Source organism: Haliotis rubra, unplaced genomic scaffold (genome assembly GCF_003918875.1).
Source record: "Haliotis rubra isolate DU_JTF1 unplaced genomic scaffold, ASM391887v1 Scf137, whole genome shotgun sequence".
NCBI classification, from domain to species: Eukaryota; Metazoa; Mollusca; class Gastropoda; order Lepetellida; family Haliotidae; genus Haliotis; species Haliotis rubra.
Genome location: NW_025765303.1, coordinates 30,787 through 46,923, shown reverse-complemented (window position 1 = coordinate 46,923; position 16,137 = coordinate 30,787). Strand labels below are relative to the sequence as shown.

The window sequence follows — 16,137 nt, the reverse complement described above, 5'->3', positions numbered from 1 at the left end:
CTTCTAATCCAGAGGCCGTGGGTTCGAATCCCACCAGGGATGCAGCAACCTTTTTCACACTTCATTTTTGGAAACGGATTTCTTGACCAAATGCCTTCACACTGTGTACTAACAACCATCCCTTTTATGCCATCACTGACACTGACAAAGGAGGGTCCCTGTGTCATTGTCTACTACGGCTTTTGCATAGTTTCTGATATAATATCACTATCCACAAGTGTTGTGCTGCTTGCTGTGAGTGAAAGGGATATATGGCATGTTAGATCTTTTCATAAAAATGTCCTGGTAATTCGTAGGTCCCTGTAGCGCAGGGGATAGCGCGCTGGACTTCTAATCCAGAGGCCGTGGGTTCGAATCCCACCAGGGATGCAGCAACCTTTTTCACACTTCATTTTTGGAAACGGATTTCTTGACCAAATGCCTTCACACTGTGTACTAACAACCATCCCTTTTATGCCATCACTGACACTGACAAAGGAGGGTCCCTGTGTCATTGTCTACTACGGCTTTTGCATAGTTTCTGATATAATATCACTATCCACAAGTGTTGTGTTGCTTGCTGTGAGTGAAAGGGATATATGGCATGTTAGATCTTTTCATAAAAATGTCCTGGTAATTCGTAGGTCCCTGTAGCGCAGGGGATAGCGCGCTGGACTTCTAATCCAGAGGCCGTGGGTTCTGAATCCCACCAGGGATGCAGCAACCTTTTCACACTTCATTTTTGGAAACGGATTTCTTGACCAAATGCCTTCACACTGTGTACTAACAACCATCCCTTTTATGCCATCACTGACACTGACAAAGGAGGGTCCCTGTCATTGTCTACTACGGCTTTTGCATAGTTTCTGATATAATATCACTATCCACAAGTGTTGTGTTGCTTGCTGTGAGTGAAAGGGATATATGGCATGTTAGATCTTTTCATAAAAATGTCCTGGTAATTCGTAGGTCCCTGTAGCGCAGGGGATAGCGCGCTGGACTTCTAATCCAGAGGCCGTGGGTTCGAATCCCACCAGGGATGCAGCAACCTTTTCACACTTCATTTTTGGAAACGGATTTCTTGACCAAATGCCTTCACACTGTGTACTAACAACCATCCCTTTTATGCCATCACTGACACTGACAAAGGAGGGTCCCTGTCATTGTCTACTACGGCTTTTGCATAGTTTCTGATATAATATCACTATCCACAAGTGTTGTGTTGCTTGCTGTGAGTGAAAGGGATATATGGCATGTTAGATCTTTTCATAAAAATGTCCTGGTAATTCGTAGGTCCCTGTAGCGCAGGGGATAGCGCGCTGGACTTCTAATCCAGAGGCCGTGGGTTCGAATCCCACCAGGGATGCAGCAACCTTTTCACACTTCATTTTTGGAAACGGATTTCTTGACCAAATGCCTTCACACTGTGTACTAACAACCATCCCTTTTATGCCATCACTGACACTGACAAAGGAGGGTCCCTGTCATTGTCTACTACGGCTTTTGCATAGTTTCTGATATAATATCACTATCCACAAGTGTTGTGCTGCTTGCTGTGAGTGAAAGGGATATATGGCATGTTAGATCTTTTCATAAAAATGTCCTGCAAATTCGTAGGTCCCTGTAGCGCAGGGGATAGCGCGCTGGACTTCTAATCCAGAGGCCGTGGGTTCGAATCCCACCAGGGATGCAGCAACCTTTTCACACTTCATTTTTGGAAACGGATTTCTTGACCAAATGCCTTCACACTGTGTACTAACAACCATCCCTTTTATGCCATCACTGACACTGACAAAGGAGGGTCCCTGTGTCATTGTCTACTACGGCTTTTGCATAGTTTCTGATATAATATCACTATCCACAAGTGTTGTGTTGCTTGCTGTGAGTGAAAGGGATATATGGCATGTTAGATCTTTTCATAAAAATGTCCTGGTAATTCGTAGGTCCCTGTAGCGCAGGGGATAGCGCGCTGGACTTCTAATCCAGAGGCCGTGGGTTCGAATCCCACCAGGGATGCAGCAACCTTTTTCACACTTCATTTTTGGAAACGGATTTCTTGACCAAATGCCTTCACACTGTGTACTAACAACCATCCCTTTTATGCCATCACTGACACTGACAAAGGAGGGTCCCTGTCATTGTCTACTACGGCTTTGCATAGTTTCTGATATAATATCACTATCCACAAGTGTTGTGCTGCTTGCTGTGAGTGAAAGGGATATATGGCATGTTAGATCTTTTCATAAAAATGTCCTGGTAATTCGTAGGTCCCTGTAGCGCAGGGGATAGCGCGCTGGACTTCTAATCCAGAGGCCGTGGGTTCGAATCCCACCAGGGATGCAGCAACCTTTTCACACTTCATTTTTGGAAACGGATTTCTTGACCAAATGCCTTCACACTGTGTACTAACAACCATCCCTTTTATGCCATCACTGACACTGACAAAGGAGGGTCCCTGTCATTGTCTACTACGGCTTTTGCATAGTTTCTGATATAATATCACTATCCACAAGTGTTGTGTTGCTTGCTGTGAGTGAAAGGGATATATGGCATGTTAGATCTTTTCATAAAAATGTCCTGGTAATTCGTAGGTCCCTGTAGCGCAGGGGATAGCGCGCTGGACTTCTAATCCAGAGGCCGTGGGTTCGAATCCCACCAGGGATGCAGCAACCTTTTTCACACTTCATTTTTGGAAACGGATTTCTTGACCAAATGCCTTCACACTGTGTACTAACAACCATCCCTTTTATGCCATCACTGACACTGACAAAGGAGGGTCCCTGTCATTGTCTACTACGGCTTTTGCATAGTTTCTGATATAATATCACTATCCACAAGTGTTGTGCTGCTTGCTGTGAGTGAAAGGGATATATGGCATGTTAGATCTTTTCAAAAATGTAGCGCAGGGGATAGCGCGCTGGACTTCTAATCCAGAGGCCGTGGGTTCGAATCCCACCAGGGATGCAGCAACCTTTTCACACTTCATTTTGGAAACGGATTTCTTGACCAAATGCCTTCACACTGTGTACTAACAACCATCCCTTTTATGCCATCACTGACACTGACAAAGGAGGGTCCCTGTCATTGTCTACTACGGCTTTTGCATAGTTTCTGATATAATATCACTATCCACAAGTGTTGTGTTGCTTGCTGTGAGTGAAAGGGATATATGGCATGTTAGATCTTTTCATAAAAATGTCCTGCTAATTCGTAGGTCCCTGTAGCGCAGGGGATAGCGCGCTGGACTTCTAATCCAGAGGCCGTGGGTTCGAATCCCACCAGGGATGCAGCAACCTTTTTCACACTTCATTTTTGGAAACGGATTTCTTGACCAAATGCCTTCACACTGTGTACTAACAACCATCCCTTTTATGCCATCACTGACACTGACAAAGGAGGGTCCCTGTCATTGTCTACTACGGCTTTTGCATAGTTTCTGATATAATATCACTATCCACAAGTGTTGTGTTGCTTGCTGTGAGTGAAAGGGATATATGGCATGTTAGATCTTTTCATAAAAATGTCCTGCAAATTCGTAGGTCCCTGTAGCGCAGGGGATAGCGCGCTGGACTTCTAATCCAGAGGCCGTGGGTTCGAATCCCACCAGGGATGCAGCAACCTTTTTCACACTTCATTTTTGGAAACGGATTTCTTGACCAAATGCCTTCACACTGTGTACTAACAACCATCCCTTTTATGCCATCACTGACACTGACAAAGGAGGGTCCCTGTCATTGTCTACTACGGCTTTTGCATAGTTTCTGATATAATATCACTATCCACAAGTGTTGTGCTGCTTGCTGTGAGTGAAAGGGATATATGGCATGTTAGATCTTTTCATAAAAATGTCCTGGTAATTCGTAGGTCCCTGTAGCGCAGGGGATAGCGCGCTGGACTTCTAATCCAGAGGCCGTGGGTTCGAATCCCACCAGGGATGCAGCAACCTTTTTCACACTTCATTTTGGAAACGGATTTCTTGACCAAATGCCTTCACACTGTGTACTAACAACCATCCCTTTTATGCCATCACTGACACTGACAAAGGAGGGTCCCTGTCATTGTCTACTACGGCTTTTGCATAGTTTCTGATATAATATCACTATCCACAAGTGTTGTGCTGCTTGCTGTGAGTGAAAGGGATATATGGCATGTTAGATCTTTTCATAAAAATGTCCTGGTAATTCGTAGGTCCCTGTAGCGCAGGGGATAGCGCGCTGGACTTCTAATCCAGAGGCCGTGGGTTCGAATCCCACCAGGGATGCAGCAACCTTTTTCACACTTCATTTTTGGAAACGGATTTCTTGACCAAATGCCTTCACACTGTGTACTAACAACCATCCCTTTTATGCCATCACTGACACTGACAAAGGAGGGTCCCTGTCATTGTCTACTACGGCTTTTGCATAGTTTCTGATATAATATCACTATCCACAAGTGTTGTGTTGCTTGCTGTGAGTGAAAGGGATATATGGCATGTTAGATCTTTTCAAAAAATGTCCTGGTAATTCGTAGGTCCCTGTAGCGCAGGGGATAGCGCGCTGGACTTCTAATCCAGAGGCCGTGGGTTCGAATCCCACCAGGGATGCAGCAACCTTTTTCACACTTCATTTTTGGAAACGGATTTCTTGACCAAATGCCTTCACACTGTGTACTAACAACCATCCCTTTTATGCCATCACTGACACTGACAAAGGAGGGTCCCTGTCATTGTCTACTACGGCTTTTGCATAGTTTCTGATATAATATCACTATCCACAAGTGTTGTGCTGCTTGCTGTGAGTGAAAGGGATATATGGCATGTTAGATCTTTTCATAAAAATGTCCTGGTAATTCGTAGGTCCCTGTAGCGCAGGGGATAGCGCGCTGGACTTCTAATCCAGAGGCCGTGGGTTCGAATCCCACCAGGGATGCAGCAACCTTTTTCACACTTCATTTTTGAAACGGATTTCTTGACCAAATGCCTTCACACTGTGTACTAACAACCATCCCTTTTATGCCATCACTGACACTGACAAAGGAGGGTCCCTGTCATTGTCTACTACGGCTTTTGCATAGTTTCTGATATAATATCACTATCCACAAGTGTTGTGTTGCTTGCTGTGAGTGAAAGGGATATATGGCATGTTAGATCTTTTCATAAAAATGTCCTGGTAATTCGTAGGTCCCTGTAGCGCAGGGGATAGCGCGCTGGACTTCTAATCCAGAGGCCGTGGGTTCGAATCCCACCAGGGATGCAGCAACCTTTTTCACACTTCATTTTTGGAAACGGATTTCTTGACCAAATGCCTTCACACTGTGTACTAACAACCATCCCTTTTATGCCATCACTGACACTGACAAAGGAGGGTCCCTGTCATTGTCTACTACGGCTTTTGCATAGTTTCTGATATAATATCACTATCCACAAGTGTTGTGCTGCTTGCTGTGAGTGAAAGGGATATATGGCATGTTAGATCTTTTCATAAAAATGTCCTGGTAATTCGTAGGTCCCTGTAGCGCAGGGGATAGCGCGCTGGACTTCTAATCCAGAGGCCGTGGGTTCGAATCCCACCAGGGATGCAGCAACCTTTTTCACACTTTATTTTGGAAACGGATTTCTTGACCAAATGCCTTCACACTGTGTACTAACAACCATCCCTTTTATGCCATCACTGACACTGACAAAGGAGGGTCCCTGTCATTGTCTACTACGGCTTTTGCATAGTTTCTGATATAATATCACTATCCACAAGTGTTGTGTTGCTTGCTGTGAGTGAAAGGGATATATGGCATGTTAGATCTTTTCATAAAAATGTCCTGGTAATTCGTAGGTCCCTGTAGCGCAGGGGATAGCGCGCTGGACTTCTAATCCAGAGGCCGTGGGTTCGAATCCCACCAGGGATGCAGCAACCTTTTTCACACTTCATTTTTGGAAACGGATTTCTTGACCAAATGCCTTCACACTGTGTACTAACAACCATCCCTTTTATGCCATCACTGACACTGACAAAGGAGGGTCCCTGTGTCATTGTCTACTACGGCTTTTGCATAGTTTCTGATATAATATCACTATCCACAAGTGTTGTGTTGCTTGCTGTGAGTGAAAGGGATATATGGCATGTTAGATCTTTTCATAAAATGTCCTGGTAATTCGTAGGTCCCTGTAGCGCAGGGGATAGCGCGCTGGACTTCTAATCCAGAGGCCGTGGGTTCGAATCCCACCAGGGATGCAGCAACCTTTTTCACACTTCATTTTTGGAAACGGATTTCTTGACCAAATGCCTTCACACTGTGTACTAACAACCATCCCTTTTATGCCATCACTGACACTGACAAAGGAGGGTCCCTGTCATTGTCTACTACGGCTTTTGCATAGTTTCTGATATAATATCACTATCCACAAGTGTTGTGTTGCTTGCTGTGAGTGAAAGGGATATATGGCATGTTAGATCTTTTCATAAAAATGTCCTGGTAATTCGTAGGTCCCTGTAGCGCAGGGGATAGCGCGCTGGACTTCTAATCCAGAGGCCGTGGGTTCGAATCCCACCAGGGATGCAGCAACCTTTTTCACACTTTATTTTGGAAACGGATTTCTTGACCAAATGCCTTCACACTGTGTACTAACAACCATCCCTTTTATGCCATCACTGACACTGACAAAGGAGGGTCCCTGTCATTGTCTACTACGGCTTTTGCATAGTTTCTGATATAATATCACTATCCACAAGTGTTGTGCTGCTTGCTGTGAGTGAAAGGGATATATGGCATGTTAGATCTTTTCATAAAAATGTCCTGGTAATTCGTAGGTCCCTGTAGCGCAGGGGATAGCGCGCTGGACTTCTAATCCAGAGGCCGTGGGTTCGAATCCCACCAGGGATGCAGCAACCTTTTTCACACTTCATTTTGGAAACGGATTTCTTGACCAAATGCCTTCACACTGTGTACTAACAACCATCCCTTTTATGCCATCACTGACACTGACAAAGGAGGGTCCCTGTCATTGTCTACTACGGCTTTTGCATAGTTTCTGATATAATATCACTATCCACAAGTGTTGTGCTGCTTGCTGTGAGTGAAAGGGATATATGGCATGTTAGATCTTTTCATAAAAATGTCCTGGTAATTCGTAGGTCCCTGTAGCGCAGGGGATAGCGCGCTGGACTTCTAATCCAGAGGCCGTGGGTTCGAATCCCACCAGGGATGCAGCAACCTTTTTCACACTTCATTTTTGGAAACGGATTTCTTGACCAAATGCCTTCACACTGTGTACTAACAACCATCCCTTTTATGCCATCACTGACACTGACAAAGGAGGGTCCCTGTGTCATTGTCTACTACGGCTTTTGCATAGTTTCTGATATAATATCACTATCCACAAGTGTTGTGTTGCTTGCTGTGAGTGAAAGGGATATATGGCATGTTAGATCTTTTCATAAAAATGTCCTGGTAATTCGTAGGTCCCTGTAGCGCAGGGGATAGCGCGCTGGACTTCTAATCCAGAGGCCGTGGGTTCGAATCCCACCAGGGATGCAGCAACCTTTTTCACACTTCATTTTGGAAACGGATTTCTTGACCAAATGCCTTCACACTGTGTACTAACAACCATCCCTTTTATGCCATCACTGACACTGACAAAGGAGGGTCCCTGTCATTGTCTACTACGGCTTTTGCATAGTTTCTGATATAATATCACTATCCACAAGTGTTGTGCTGCTTGCTGTGAGTGAAAGGGATATATGGCATGTTAGATCTTTTCATAAAAATGTCCTGGTAATTCGTAGGTCCCTGTAGCGCAGGGGATAGCGCGCTGGACTTCTAATCCAGAGGCCGTGGGTTCGAATCCCACCAGGGATGCAGCAACCTTTTTCACACTTCATTTTTGGAAACGGATTTCTTGACCAAATGCCTTCACACTGTGTACTAACAACCATCCCTTTTATGCCATCACTGACACTGACAAAGGAGGGTCCTGTGTCATTGTCTACTACGGCTTTTGCATAGTTTCTGATATAATATCACTATCCACAAGTGTTGTGTTGCTTGCTGTGAGTGAAAGGGATATATGGCATGTTAGATCTTTTCATAAAAATGTCCTGGTAATTCGTAGGTCCCTGTAGCGCAGGGGATAGCGCGCTGGACTTCTAATCCAGAGGCCGTGGGTTCGAATCCCACCAGGGATGCAGCAACCTTTTCACACTTCATTTTGGAAACGGATTTCTTGACCAAATGCCTTCACACTGTGTACTAACAACCATCCCTTTTATGCCATCACTGACACTGACAAAGGAGGGTCCCTGTCATTGTCTACTACGGCTTTTGCATAGTTTCTGATATAATATCACTATCCACAAGTGTTGTGCTGCTTGCTGTGAGTGAAAGGGATATATGGCATGTTAGATCTTTTCATAAAAATGTCCTGGTAATTCGTAGGTCCCTGTAGCGCAGGGGATAGCGCGCTGGACTTCTAATCCAGAGGCCGTGGGTTCGAATCCCACCAGGGATGCAGCAACCTTTTTCACACTTCATTTTTGGAAACGGATTTCTTGACCAAATGCCTTCACACTGTGTACTAACAACCATCCCTTTTATGCCATCACTGACACTGACAAAGGAGGGTCCCTGTCATTGTCTACTACGGCTTTTGCATAGTTTCTGATATAATATCACTATCCACAAGTGTTGTGTTGCTTGCTGTGAGTGAAAGGGATATATGGCATGTTAGATCTTTTCATAAAAATGTCCTGGTAATTCGTAGGTCCCTGTAGCGCAGGGGATAGCGCGCTGGACTTCTAATCCAGAGGCCGTGGGTTCGAATCCCACCAGGGATGCAGCAACCTTTTTCACACTTCATTTTTGGAAACGGATTTCTTGACCAAATGCCTTCACACTGTGTACTAACAACCATCCCTTTTATGCCATCACTGACACTGACAAAGGAGGGTCCCTGTGTCATTGTCTACTACGGCTTTTGCATAGTTTCTGATATAATATCACTATCCACAAGTGTTGTGTTGCTTGCTGTGAGTGAAAGGGATATATGGCATGTTAGATCTTTTCATAAAAATGTCCTGGTAATTCGTAGGTCCCTGTAGCGCAGGGGATAGCGCGCTGGACTTCTAATCCAGAGGCCGTGGGTTCAGAAATCCCACCAGGGATGCAGCAACCTTTTCACACTTCATTTTTGGAAACGGATTTCTTGACCAAATGCCTTCACACTGTGTACTAACAACCATCCCTTTTATGCCATCACTGACACTGACAAAGGAGGGTCCCTGTCATTGTCTACTACGGCTTTTGCATAGTTTCTGATATAATATCACTATCCACAAGTGTTGTGCTGCTTGCTGTGAGTGAAAGGGATATATGGCATGTTAGATCTTTTCATAAAAATGTCCTGGTAATTCGTAGGTCCCTGTAGCGCAGGGGATAGCGCGCTGGACTTCTAATCCAGAGGCCGTGGGTTCGAATCCCACCAGGGATGCAGCAACCTTTTTCACACTTCATTTTTGGAAACGGATTTCTTGACCAAATGCCTTCACACTGTGTACTAACAACCATCCCTTTTATGCCATCACTGACACTGACAAAGGAGGGTCCCTGTCATTGTCTACTACGGCTTTTGCATAGTTTCTGATATAATATCACTATCCACAAGTGTTGTGTTGCTTGCTGTGAGTGAAAGGGATATATGGCATGTTAGATCTTTTCATAAAAATGTCCTGGTAATTCGTAGGTCCCTGTAGCGCAGGGGATAGCGCGCTGGACTTCTAATCCAGAGGCCGTGGGTTCGAATCCCACCAGGGATGCAGCAACCTTTTCACACTTCATTTTTGGAAACGGATTTCTTGACCAAATGCCTTCACACTGTGTACTAACAACCATCCCTTTTATGCCATCACTGACACTGACAAAGGAGGGTCCCTGTCATTGTCTACTACGGCTTTTGCATAGTTTCTGATATAATATCACTATCCACAAGTGTTGTGTTGCTTGCTGTGAGTGAAAGGGATATATGGCATGTTAGATCTTTTCATAAAAATGTCCTGGTAATTCGTAGGTCCCTGTAGCGCAGGGGATAGCGCGCTGGACTTCTAATCCAGAGGCCGTGGGTTCGAATCCCACCAGGGATGCAGCAACCTTTTTCACACTTCATTTTTGGAAACGGATTTCTTGACCAAATGCCTTCACACTGTGTACTAACAACCATCCCTTTTATGCCATCACTGACACTGACAAAGGAGGGTCCCTGTCATTGTCTCTACTACGGCTTTTGCATAGTTTCTGATATAATATCACTATCCACAAGTGTTGTGTTGCTTGCTGTGAGTGAAAGGGATATATGGCATGTTAGATCTTTTCAAAAAATGTCCTGGTAATTCGTAGGTCCCTGTAGCGCAGGGGATAGCGCGCTGGACTTCTAATCCAGAGGCCGTGGGTTCGAATCCCACCAGGGATGCAGCAACCTTTTTCACACTTCATTTTTGGAAACGGATTTCTTGACCAAATGCCTTCACACTGTGTACTAACAACCATCCCTTTTATGCCATCACTGACACTGACAAAGGAGGGTCCCTGTGTCATTGTCTACTACGGCTTTTGCATAGTTTCTGATATAATATCACTATCCACAAGTGTTGTGTTGCTTGCTGTGAGTGAAAGGGATATATGGCATGTTAGATCTTTTCATAAAAATGTCCTGGTAATTCGTAGGTCCCTGTAGCGCAGGGGATAGCGCGCTGGACTTCTAATCCAGAGGCCGTGGGTTCGAATCCCACCAGGGATGCAGCAACCTTTTCACACTTCATTTTGGAAACGGATTTCTTGACCAAATGCCTTCACACTGTGTACTAACAACCATCCCTTTTATGCCATCACTGACACTGACAAAGGAGGGTCCCTGTCATTGTCTACTACGGCTTTTGCATAGTTTCTGATATAATATCACTATCCACAAGTGTTGTGTTGCTTGCTGTGAGTGAAAGGGATATATGGCATGTTAGATCTTTTCATAAAAATGTCCTGGTAATTCGTAGGTCCCTGTAGCGCAGGGGATAGCGCGCTGGACTTCTAATCCAGAGGCCGTGGGTTCGAATCCCACCAGGGATGCAGCAACCTTTTTCACACTTCATTTTTGGAAACGGATTTCTTGACCAAATGCCTTCACACTGTGTACTAACAACCATCCCTTTTATGCCATCACTGACACTGACAAAGGAGGGTCCCTGTGTCATTGTCTACTACGGCTTTTGCATAGTTTCTGATATAATATCACTATCCACAAGTGTTGTGTTGCTTGCTGTGAGTGAAAGGGATATATGGCATGTTAGATCTTTTCATAAAAATGTCCTGGTAATTCGTAGGTCCCTGTAGCGCAGGGGATAGCGCGCTGGACTTCTAATCCAGAGGCCGTGGGTTCGAATCCCACCAGGGATGCAGCAACCTTTTTCACACTTCATTTTTGGAAACGGATTTCTTGACCAAATGCCTTCACACTGTGTACTAACAACCATCCCTTTTATGCCATCACTGACACTGACAAAGGAGGGTCCCTGTCATTGTCTACTACGGCTTTTGCATAGTTTCTGATATAATATCACTATCCACAAGTGTTGTGTTGCTTGCTGTGAGTGAAAGGGATATATGGCATGTTAGATCTTTTCATAAAAATGTCCTGGTAATTCGTAGGTCCCTGTAGCGCAGGGGATAGCGCGCTGGACTTCTAATCCAGAGGCCGTGGGTTCGAATCCCACCAGGGATGCAGCAACCTTTTTCACACTTTATTTTGGAAACGGATTTCTTGACCAAATGCCTTCACACTGTGTACTAATAACCATCCCTTTTATGCCATCACTGACACTGACAAAGGAGGGTCCCTGTGTCATTGTCTACTACGGCCTTTGCATAGTTTCTGATATAATATCACTATCCACAAGTGTTGTGTTGCTTGCTGTGAGTGAAAGGGATATATGGCATGTTAGATCTTTTCATAAAAATGTCCTGGTAATTCGTAGGTCCCTGTAGCGCAGGGGATAGCGCGCTGGACTTCTAATCCAGAGGCCGTGGGTTCGAATCCCACCAGGGATGCAGCAACCTTTTCACACTTCATTTTTGGAAACGGATTTCTTGACCAAATGCCTTCACACTGTGTACTAACAACCATCCCTTTTATGCCATCACTGACACTGACAAAGGAGGGTCCCTGTGTCATTGTCTACTACGGCTTTTGCATAGTTTCTGATATAATATCACTATCCACAAGTGTTGTGTTGCTTGCTGTGAGTGAAAGGGATATATGGCATGTTAGATCTTTTCATAAAAATGTCCTGGTAATTCGTAGGTCCCTGTAGCGCAGGGGATAGCGCGCTGGACTTCTAATCCAGAGGCCGTGGGTTCGAATCCCACCAGGGATGCAGCAACCTTTTTCACACTTCATTTTTGGAAACGGATTTCTTGACCAAATGCCTTCACACTGTGTACTAACAACCATCCCTTTTATGCCATCACTGACACTGACAAAGGAGGGTCCCTGTCATTGTCTACTACGGCTTTTGCATAGTTTCTGATATAATATCACTATCCACAAGTGTTGTGTTGCTTGCTGTGAGTGAAAGGGATATATGGCATGTTAGATCTTTTCATAAAAATGTCCTGGTAATTCGTAGGTCCCTGTAGCGCAGGGGATAGCGCGCTGGACTTCTAATCCAGAGGCCGTGGGTTCGAATCCCACCAGGGATGCAGCAACCTTTTTCACACTTTATTTTGGAAACGGATTTCTTGACCAAATGCCTTCACACTGTGTACTAACAACCATCCCTTTTATGCCATCACTGACACTGACAAAGGAGGGTCCCTGTCATTGTCTACTACGGCTTTTGCATAGTTTCTGATATAATATCACTATCCACAAGTGTTGTGTTGCTTGCTGTGAGTGAAAGGGATATATGGCATGTTAGATCTTTTCATAAAAATGTCCTGGTAATTCGTAGGTCCCTGTAGCGCAGGGGATAGCGCGCTGGACTTCTAATCCAGAGGCCGTGGGTTCGAATCCCACCAGGGATGCAGCAACCTTTTTCACACTTCATTTTGGAAACGGATTTCTTGACCAAATGCCTTCACACTGTGTACTAACAACCATCCCTTTTATGCCATCACTGACACTGACAAAGGAGGGTCCCTGTGTCATTGTCTACTACGGCTTTTGCATAGTTTCTGATATAATATCACTATCCACAAGTGTTGTGTTGCTTGCTGTGAGTGAAAGGGATATATGGCATGTTAGATCTTTTCATAAAATGTCCTGGTAATTCGTAGGTCCCTGTAGCGCAGGGGATAGCGCGCTGGACTTCTAATCCAGAGGCCGTGGGTTCGAATCCCACCAGGGATGCAGCAACCTTTTTCACACTTCATTTTGGAAACGGATTTCTTGACCAAATGCCTTCACACTGTGTACTAACAACCATCCCTTTTATGCCATCACTGACACTGACAAAGGAGGGTCCCTGTCATTGTCTACTACGGCTTTTGCATAGTTTCTGATATAATATCACTATCCACAAGTGTTGTGTTGCTTGCTGTGAGTGAAAGGGATATATGGCATGTTAGATCTTTTCATAAAAATGTCCTGGTAATTCGTAGGTCCCTGTAGCGCAGGGGATAGCGCGCTGGACTTCTAATCCAGAGGCCGTGGGTTCGAATCCCACCAGGGATGCAGCAACCTTTTCACACTTCATTTTGGAAACGGATTTCTTGACCAAATGCCTTCACACTGTGTACTAACAACCATCCCTTTTATGCCATCACTGACACTGACAAAGGAGGGTCCCTGTCATTGTCTACTACGGCTTTTGCATAGTTTCTGATATAATATCACTATCCACAAGTGTTGTGCTGCTTGCTGTGAGTGAAAGGGATATATGGCATGTTAGATCTTTTCATAAAAATGTCCTGCTAATTCGTAGGTCCCTGTAGCGCAGGGGATAGCGCGCTGGACTTCTAATCCAGAGGCCGTGGGTTCGAATCCCACCAGGGATGCAGCAACCTTTTTCACACTTCATTTTTGGAAACGGATTTCTTGACCAAATGCCTTCACACTGTGTACTAACAACCATCCCTTTTATGCCATCACTGACACTGACAAAGGAGGGTCCCTGTCATTGTCTACTACGGCTTTTGCATAGTTTCTGATATAATATCACTATCCACAAGTGTTGTGTTGCTTGCTGTGAGTGAAAGGGATATATGGCATGTTAGATCTTTTCATAAAAATGTCCTGGTAATTCGTAGGTCCCTGTAGCGCAGGGGATAGCGCGCTGGACTTCTAATCCAGAGGCCGTGGGTTCGAATCCCACCAGGGATGCAGCAACCTTTTCACACTTCATTTTGGAAACGGATTTCTTGACCAAATGCCTTCACACTGTGTACTAACAACCATCCCTTTTATGCCATCACTGACACTGACAAAGGAGGGTCCCTGTCATTGTCTACTACGGCTTTTGCATAGTTTCTGATATAATATCACTATCCACAAGTGTTGTGCTGCTTGCTGTGAGTGAAAGGGATATATGGCATGTTAGATCTTTTCATAAAAATGTCCTGCTAATTCGTAGGTCCCTGTAGCGCAGGGGATAGCGCGCTGGACTTCTAATCCAGAGGCCGTGGGTTCGAATCCCACCAGGGATGCAGCAACCTTTTCACACTTCATTTTTGAAACGGATTTCTTGACCAAATGCCTTCACACTGTGTACTAACAACCATCCCTTTTATGCCATCACTGACACTGACAAAGGAGGGTCCCTGTCATTGTCTACTACGGCTTTTGCATAGTTTCTGATATAATATCACTATCCACAAGTGTTGTGTTGCTTGCTGTGAGTGAAAGGGATATATGGCATGTTAGATCTTTTCATAAAAATGTCCTGGTAATTCGTAGGTCCCTGTAGCGCAGGGGATAGCGCGCTGGACTTCTAATCCAGAGGCCGTGGGTTCGAATCCCACCAGGGATGCAGCAACCTTTTTCACACTTCATTTTTGGAAACGGATTTCTTGACCAAATGCCTTCACACTGTGTACTAACAACCATCCCTTTTATGCCATCACTGACACTGACAAAGGAGGGTCCCTGTCATTGTCTACTACGGCTTTTGCATAGTTTCTGATATAATATCACTATCCACAAGTGTTGTGTTGCTTGCTGTGAGTGAAAGGGATATATGGCATGTTAGATCTTTTCATAAAAATGTCCTGGTAATTCGTAGGTCCCTGTAGCGCAGGGGATAGCGCGCTGGACTTCTAATCCAGAGGCCGTGGGTTCGAATCCCACCAGGGATGCAGCAACCTTTTTCACACTTCATTTTTGAAACGGATTTCTTGACCAAATGCCTTCACACTGTGTACTAACAACCATCCCTTTTATGCCATCACTGACACTGACAAAGGAGGGTCCCTGTCATTGTCTACTACGGCTTTTGCATAGTTTCTGATATAATATCACTATCCACAAGTGTTGTGTTGCTTGCTGTGAGTGAAAGGGATATATGGCATGTTAGATCTTTTCATAAAAATGTCCTGGTAATTCGTAGGTCCCTGTAGCGCAGGGGATAGCGCGCTGGACTTCTAATCCAGAGGCCGTGGGTTCGAATCCCACCAGGGATGCAGCAACCTTTTTCACACTTCATTTTTGGAAACGGATTTCTTGACCAAATGCCTTCACACTGTGTACTAACAACCATCCCTTTTATGCCATCACTGACACTGACAAAGGAGGGTCCCTGTCATTGTCTACTACGGCTTTTGCATAGTTTCTGATATAATATCACTATCCACAAGTGTTGTGTTGCTTGCTGTGAGTGAAAGGGATATATGGCATGTTAGATCTTTTCATAAAAATGTCCTGGTAATTCGTAGGTCCCTGTAGCGCAGGGGATAGCGCGCTGGACTTCTAATCCAGAGGCCGTGGGTTCGAATCCCACCAGGGATGCAGCAACCTTTTTCACACTTCATTTTGGAAACGGATTTCTTGACCAAATGCCTTCACACTGTGTACTAACAACCATCCCTTTTATGCCATCACTGACACTGACAAAGGAGGGTCCCTGTCATTGTCTACTACGGCTTTTGCATAGTTTCTGATATAATATCACTATCCACAAGTGTTGTGTTGCTTGCTGTGAGTGAAAGGGA

General features: G+C 44.8%; 46 non-coding genes across 46 annotated transcripts; all 46 read left to right on the top strand.

Annotated features, from left to right (window-relative positions):
* The first annotated feature begins 296 nt into the window (after positions 1 to 296).
* On the top strand, positions 297 to 369 carry Trnar-ucu. The gene has a single exon. It is a non-coding gene; the product is annotated as a tRNA-Arg (tRNA).
* Positions 370 to 948: 579 nt separating this feature from the next.
* Positions 949 to 1,021, top strand: Trnar-ucu. Its single transcript has one exon. It is a non-coding gene; the product is annotated as a tRNA-Arg (tRNA).
* A 251-nt stretch (positions 1,022 to 1,272) lies between these two features.
* Trnar-ucu lies at positions 1,273 to 1,345 on the top strand. The gene has a single exon. It is a non-coding gene; the product is annotated as a tRNA-Arg (tRNA).
* Positions 1,346 to 1,596: 251 nt separating this feature from the next.
* On the top strand, positions 1,597 to 1,669 carry Trnar-ucu. The gene has a single exon. It is a non-coding gene; the product is annotated as a tRNA-Arg (tRNA).
* Positions 1,670 to 1,922: 253 nt separating this feature from the next.
* On the top strand, positions 1,923 to 1,995 carry Trnar-ucu. Its single transcript has one exon. It is a non-coding gene; the product is annotated as a tRNA-Arg (tRNA).
* Positions 1,996 to 2,246: 251 nt separating this feature from the next.
* Positions 2,247 to 2,319, top strand: Trnar-ucu. Its single transcript has one exon. It is a non-coding gene; the product is annotated as a tRNA-Arg (tRNA).
* Positions 2,320 to 2,570: 251 nt separating this feature from the next.
* On the top strand, positions 2,571 to 2,643 carry Trnar-ucu. Its single transcript has one exon. It is a non-coding gene; the product is annotated as a tRNA-Arg (tRNA).
* Positions 2,644 to 3,193: 550 nt separating this feature from the next.
* On the top strand, positions 3,194 to 3,266 carry Trnar-ucu. The gene has a single exon. It is a non-coding gene; the product is annotated as a tRNA-Arg (tRNA).
* Positions 3,267 to 3,518: 252 nt separating this feature from the next.
* Positions 3,519 to 3,591, top strand: Trnar-ucu. Its single transcript has one exon. It is a non-coding gene; the product is annotated as a tRNA-Arg (tRNA).
* A 252-nt stretch (positions 3,592 to 3,843) lies between these two features.
* Positions 3,844 to 3,916, top strand: Trnar-ucu. The gene has a single exon. It is a non-coding gene; the product is annotated as a tRNA-Arg (tRNA).
* A 251-nt stretch (positions 3,917 to 4,167) lies between these two features.
* Trnar-ucu lies at positions 4,168 to 4,240 on the top strand. The gene has a single exon. It is a non-coding gene; the product is annotated as a tRNA-Arg (tRNA).
* Positions 4,241 to 4,491: 251 nt separating this feature from the next.
* On the top strand, positions 4,492 to 4,564 carry Trnar-ucu. The gene has a single exon. It is a non-coding gene; the product is annotated as a tRNA-Arg (tRNA).
* A 252-nt stretch (positions 4,565 to 4,816) lies between these two features.
* On the top strand, positions 4,817 to 4,889 carry Trnar-ucu. The gene has a single exon. It is a non-coding gene; the product is annotated as a tRNA-Arg (tRNA).
* A 251-nt stretch (positions 4,890 to 5,140) lies between these two features.
* On the top strand, positions 5,141 to 5,213 carry Trnar-ucu. Its single transcript has one exon. It is a non-coding gene; the product is annotated as a tRNA-Arg (tRNA).
* A 252-nt stretch (positions 5,214 to 5,465) lies between these two features.
* Trnar-ucu lies at positions 5,466 to 5,538 on the top strand. The gene has a single exon. It is a non-coding gene; the product is annotated as a tRNA-Arg (tRNA).
* Positions 5,539 to 5,789: 251 nt separating this feature from the next.
* On the top strand, positions 5,790 to 5,862 carry Trnar-ucu. Its single transcript has one exon. It is a non-coding gene; the product is annotated as a tRNA-Arg (tRNA).
* A 253-nt stretch (positions 5,863 to 6,115) lies between these two features.
* Trnar-ucu lies at positions 6,116 to 6,188 on the top strand. Its single transcript has one exon. It is a non-coding gene; the product is annotated as a tRNA-Arg (tRNA).
* Positions 6,189 to 6,440: 252 nt separating this feature from the next.
* On the top strand, positions 6,441 to 6,513 carry Trnar-ucu. Its single transcript has one exon. It is a non-coding gene; the product is annotated as a tRNA-Arg (tRNA).
* A 251-nt stretch (positions 6,514 to 6,764) lies between these two features.
* Positions 6,765 to 6,837, top strand: Trnar-ucu. Its single transcript has one exon. It is a non-coding gene; the product is annotated as a tRNA-Arg (tRNA).
* Positions 6,838 to 7,088: 251 nt separating this feature from the next.
* Positions 7,089 to 7,161, top strand: Trnar-ucu. The gene has a single exon. It is a non-coding gene; the product is annotated as a tRNA-Arg (tRNA).
* Positions 7,162 to 7,415: 254 nt separating this feature from the next.
* Trnar-ucu lies at positions 7,416 to 7,488 on the top strand. The gene has a single exon. It is a non-coding gene; the product is annotated as a tRNA-Arg (tRNA).
* A 251-nt stretch (positions 7,489 to 7,739) lies between these two features.
* Positions 7,740 to 7,812, top strand: Trnar-ucu. The gene has a single exon. It is a non-coding gene; the product is annotated as a tRNA-Arg (tRNA).
* A 253-nt stretch (positions 7,813 to 8,065) lies between these two features.
* Trnar-ucu lies at positions 8,066 to 8,138 on the top strand. The gene has a single exon. It is a non-coding gene; the product is annotated as a tRNA-Arg (tRNA).
* A 250-nt stretch (positions 8,139 to 8,388) lies between these two features.
* Positions 8,389 to 8,461, top strand: Trnar-ucu. Its single transcript has one exon. It is a non-coding gene; the product is annotated as a tRNA-Arg (tRNA).
* Positions 8,462 to 8,713: 252 nt separating this feature from the next.
* On the top strand, positions 8,714 to 8,786 carry Trnar-ucu. The gene has a single exon. It is a non-coding gene; the product is annotated as a tRNA-Arg (tRNA).
* Positions 8,787 to 9,366: 580 nt separating this feature from the next.
* Positions 9,367 to 9,439, top strand: Trnar-ucu. Its single transcript has one exon. It is a non-coding gene; the product is annotated as a tRNA-Arg (tRNA).
* Positions 9,440 to 9,691: 252 nt separating this feature from the next.
* On the top strand, positions 9,692 to 9,764 carry Trnar-ucu. The gene has a single exon. It is a non-coding gene; the product is annotated as a tRNA-Arg (tRNA).
* Positions 9,765 to 10,015: 251 nt separating this feature from the next.
* Positions 10,016 to 10,088, top strand: Trnar-ucu. Its single transcript has one exon. It is a non-coding gene; the product is annotated as a tRNA-Arg (tRNA).
* A 253-nt stretch (positions 10,089 to 10,341) lies between these two features.
* Positions 10,342 to 10,414, top strand: Trnar-ucu. Its single transcript has one exon. It is a non-coding gene; the product is annotated as a tRNA-Arg (tRNA).
* Positions 10,415 to 10,668: 254 nt separating this feature from the next.
* Positions 10,669 to 10,741, top strand: Trnar-ucu. The gene has a single exon. It is a non-coding gene; the product is annotated as a tRNA-Arg (tRNA).
* Positions 10,742 to 10,991: 250 nt separating this feature from the next.
* On the top strand, positions 10,992 to 11,064 carry Trnar-ucu. The gene has a single exon. It is a non-coding gene; the product is annotated as a tRNA-Arg (tRNA).
* Positions 11,065 to 11,318: 254 nt separating this feature from the next.
* Trnar-ucu lies at positions 11,319 to 11,391 on the top strand. Its single transcript has one exon. It is a non-coding gene; the product is annotated as a tRNA-Arg (tRNA).
* A 252-nt stretch (positions 11,392 to 11,643) lies between these two features.
* Trnar-ucu lies at positions 11,644 to 11,716 on the top strand. The gene has a single exon. It is a non-coding gene; the product is annotated as a tRNA-Arg (tRNA).
* A 253-nt stretch (positions 11,717 to 11,969) lies between these two features.
* On the top strand, positions 11,970 to 12,042 carry Trnar-ucu. Its single transcript has one exon. It is a non-coding gene; the product is annotated as a tRNA-Arg (tRNA).
* Positions 12,043 to 12,295: 253 nt separating this feature from the next.
* Positions 12,296 to 12,368, top strand: Trnar-ucu. The gene has a single exon. It is a non-coding gene; the product is annotated as a tRNA-Arg (tRNA).
* A 252-nt stretch (positions 12,369 to 12,620) lies between these two features.
* Trnar-ucu lies at positions 12,621 to 12,693 on the top strand. The gene has a single exon. It is a non-coding gene; the product is annotated as a tRNA-Arg (tRNA).
* Positions 12,694 to 12,944: 251 nt separating this feature from the next.
* On the top strand, positions 12,945 to 13,017 carry Trnar-ucu. Its single transcript has one exon. It is a non-coding gene; the product is annotated as a tRNA-Arg (tRNA).
* Positions 13,018 to 13,269: 252 nt separating this feature from the next.
* Positions 13,270 to 13,342, top strand: Trnar-ucu. Its single transcript has one exon. It is a non-coding gene; the product is annotated as a tRNA-Arg (tRNA).
* A 251-nt stretch (positions 13,343 to 13,593) lies between these two features.
* On the top strand, positions 13,594 to 13,666 carry Trnar-ucu. The gene has a single exon. It is a non-coding gene; the product is annotated as a tRNA-Arg (tRNA).
* A 250-nt stretch (positions 13,667 to 13,916) lies between these two features.
* Positions 13,917 to 13,989, top strand: Trnar-ucu. Its single transcript has one exon. It is a non-coding gene; the product is annotated as a tRNA-Arg (tRNA).
* Positions 13,990 to 14,241: 252 nt separating this feature from the next.
* Trnar-ucu lies at positions 14,242 to 14,314 on the top strand. The gene has a single exon. It is a non-coding gene; the product is annotated as a tRNA-Arg (tRNA).
* A 250-nt stretch (positions 14,315 to 14,564) lies between these two features.
* Positions 14,565 to 14,637, top strand: Trnar-ucu. The gene has a single exon. It is a non-coding gene; the product is annotated as a tRNA-Arg (tRNA).
* A 250-nt stretch (positions 14,638 to 14,887) lies between these two features.
* Trnar-ucu lies at positions 14,888 to 14,960 on the top strand. The gene has a single exon. It is a non-coding gene; the product is annotated as a tRNA-Arg (tRNA).
* A 252-nt stretch (positions 14,961 to 15,212) lies between these two features.
* Trnar-ucu lies at positions 15,213 to 15,285 on the top strand. Its single transcript has one exon. It is a non-coding gene; the product is annotated as a tRNA-Arg (tRNA).
* Positions 15,286 to 15,536: 251 nt separating this feature from the next.
* Trnar-ucu lies at positions 15,537 to 15,609 on the top strand. Its single transcript has one exon. It is a non-coding gene; the product is annotated as a tRNA-Arg (tRNA).
* A 252-nt stretch (positions 15,610 to 15,861) lies between these two features.
* Trnar-ucu lies at positions 15,862 to 15,934 on the top strand. Its single transcript has one exon. It is a non-coding gene; the product is annotated as a tRNA-Arg (tRNA).
* The last annotated feature ends 203 nt before the right edge of the window (positions 15,935 to 16,137 follow it).